This window comes from Corylus avellana, chromosome ca11 (assembly GCF_901000735.1).
Source record: "Corylus avellana chromosome ca11, CavTom2PMs-1.0".
Classification (NCBI taxonomy): Eukaryota; Viridiplantae; Streptophyta; class Magnoliopsida; order Fagales; family Betulaceae; genus Corylus; species Corylus avellana.
The window spans coordinates 16,178,554-16,181,784 of NC_081551.1; positions in this window are offsets into that span (position 1 = coordinate 16,178,554).

Here is a 3,231-nt window from a genome sequence, read left to right on the forward strand (position 1 = left end):
TATATATATATATATATATATATATATATAACTTTTAGCCTACAAGAAAAACCAAAAAAGTGAAAAACGCATACTCTCCTCTAGATATTTTTAACTTTTAGCCTACAAGAAAAACCAAAAAAGTGAAAAATGCATACTCTCTTCCAGATCCAGATTGACTTCCAGGCACCTCTAGAGTCCAGACCCTCTTGCGTGAGTGAAGAGTCCAAACTCCAGATCCAGACTTCCAGAGTCCAGTCCCTGATTGGCCTCACTCCTTAGTCCTCACGCAACCACACCCACACCACCGCCACGCCACCGCCGCTCCTCTTTCTTTCTCCGACCTTTTCCATTTTTCCTTTCTTTCTCCCTCTTGCTGCTCTCTCTCTCCGCTCACTGCCGCTCTCCCCCTCTCTCTGCTGCGCCCCCGACGTTGCACTGCCGCTCTCCCCCTCTCTTTGCTGTTTGGGTTTTTTTTTTTGGTTTAGCAAAAGCTGTCCAGGCTCCCTCCGGCAAAGCAAAGCAACAGAGCTTTTGACACGGGTCTCACGGGTCGTGTCAGGTGACTCGTGAAAATACCCATGTTGTGTCGTGTCGGAGGGTCCGACCCGTTTATTAAACGGGTCGTGTTTGGGTATTATGTAAACGGGTCGCGGGTACCCGCGGGTCATAAACGGGTCAACCCGCAGACTCGTTTTGCCAGCCCTAGCTAAAATTAACAGAATAGTTCAAATTGAGAGCAATTGAAAGTTCATGGGACTAACTTGAGAGATTTTAAAGTTCAAGGGGGTATTTCAAAAAGGGTGAAAGTTTGGGGGTCCATAGTGAAGTTTCCCATTTTTTAAAAGGATAAACCAATTTTTTAAGGCATAATTTTTTAACCGGTTTTTCAATAGTGAACCGGTCATTAAATAAGCTTAATTAAATGCATTTAATTATATTTCAATAATTATATGTGATTTCATTAAATTCAAACATTTAATGCACAATATTAAGTATTATTAGTGTCTAAATCAAATAAGGAAACAAATAATACAAATCAAATTATTATGTATTAATACTTTTAGTCACTTTAATATTTGTAATTCAAATTTAGAAAAGGATATAGAAGACGATTTTTTTTTTCTACATATACTTGGTGCATGTAATAATAGATAATTTATAAAATAAGAATTATTTTATTTCTAAATAATAAGCTGTTGGAAAAATTGATAATTAATTGGTTACCAATTTCCCACCAGCCCTTTATGCGAAAGACAAGTTTGAAAAGAAAACGCACGAGAACACACATCAATCACACACATACACAAAGAGTTTACGTGGTTCGGCAATATGCCTACGTCCACGGGGCGTGATCCGGTCTCCTTCTTTACTATTGAGAAATATAGTATAATAGTACAAGCTTGAACCGCTCAAGTTTAATATCTCAAACTCAAGCCCTTAACCCCTTGTACACCTCACTCAACTGTCCATCTCAAATACCCAATAAAGAAAAGTCACAAAGTGTTCTCACCAATTTGGATTTTCCGGATCCCCACTTAACCAAGGATTGCATGTCCTTTTATAGTGGCTAATCACGAAAAATAGGAGAATAATTTTAATCCAATTGCTACTGGGAAAACGAAACCATCATGAATACAAAGTCTTTTTCATGATGAAGATAAGCATTGCAACCCACATGTTTATCCACACACGTTTTCTCCAAAAAATCAAATTTCAAGTTGTTCTTGGACTCTTTTTAAAACTAACCTTATCCTCTTATAGATAAATATGACTTAAGCCCACCAACTTGAATATTGATATTTTTCAGCAATTATCTTCACACTTGTTGACAATTTGAGCCATTATCAACATAAGCTATTGAAAAACAATTTGATTAATAATAGATTATCTACAAAATAAAGATCTACCAATTATTTTAGATTTTTTTCTCTCTCTCTCTCACCGATTTTCTCTCTCTTCCCTCTCTCTCAACTCTTCAAATATAATAACCTAAAAAATCAACCTGAAATAATTCTTCTTCTTAATCTTCGATGTGTATTTTTTATTTGAGAAAAACTACAAACTTTGTCCAACTTCAAGAATTAACTTTTTTTTTTTCTTTCTTTCTTTTTTCTCACTCCACTCTCCAACAATAATTACCTAAAAACTCAATCCCGAAGTAATTCTTATTTTTAACCTTTTAAAAGAGCATTTTTTTTATAAAAAAAATCAATTTTTAAAATCGTACTTATTAAAACTGCAATTTCAAACGAACCCTTAATAAGAATAACACAACCCTCCCCCCCCAAACAATTATAATTGAGTATTAACTGTTTTTTTTTTTTTATTCTTTTCTTTTTCAGTTTGTTCTTTGAAGAAAATTGCAACTTCTGAATTAAGATAATAAATTGTTTGAATTTTTAGTAGGCTAATGGAAGATTATAGTGTGTTTATTTGACTTTTGTGCAAAAAAAAAAAAAAAAGAAGAAAAGAAAAAGAAAAAGAAAAAGAATAGAAACTCTTTTGAAACACTAAAGAGATAATTAAACATTGAACCTAAGAGGATTTATCTTATCGCGTTAAATGCTGAGTGCAATATTTTGTTTGATAAAATAAAAAGATTTTGTTTATTTTTGCACTGTATTTGATTCTGTCTAGGGTTTCTATTTAATTGAAAATTTTGTTGCTTGGATTTATCTTTGTGTATCTATGTATAAATTTTTACTGTTGAATGTTTGTTTCTCTAGAAAGTTTCTTTGTATTTTTTTTTTTTGAAAGGGATTCCATATCAATCTCATTCATAGAAATCATGAGCATAAAGCTCTTAAAAGCAACCATAGCCAAAACTACGAGGTTACAAGCGTCATAAATGACGTATTATATTCCAAACCCAAATCTAATCCACTAACTTATGACTAATCTTCATATTAAAAAACAAATTTGTGCCAAACAAACTTAAACTAATGCATAGGTAGTGCTTATTCCTCGAAACTGAGGGTAAATAAACCCCCAACCGAAACTCTTCCTCCTCGACCCGAAAGCCAGGATAACATTCACATCCACAACCTAAAGTTCTAGACCATAGCAAATAACCCAGAGGGCATCACCCATGCAGATCGAGAGGGGATAGAGCCTTATTACAAGCAAAAACAAGAAATAAAAGCGTACAGGAAAATAAATGGACTAAAACAGAATAGAAAAAAAAAAAGAAACGGCAAACAATAAATGAAAACCAACAGAACAGGGAAAAAACCAGAGAATCACACTCAG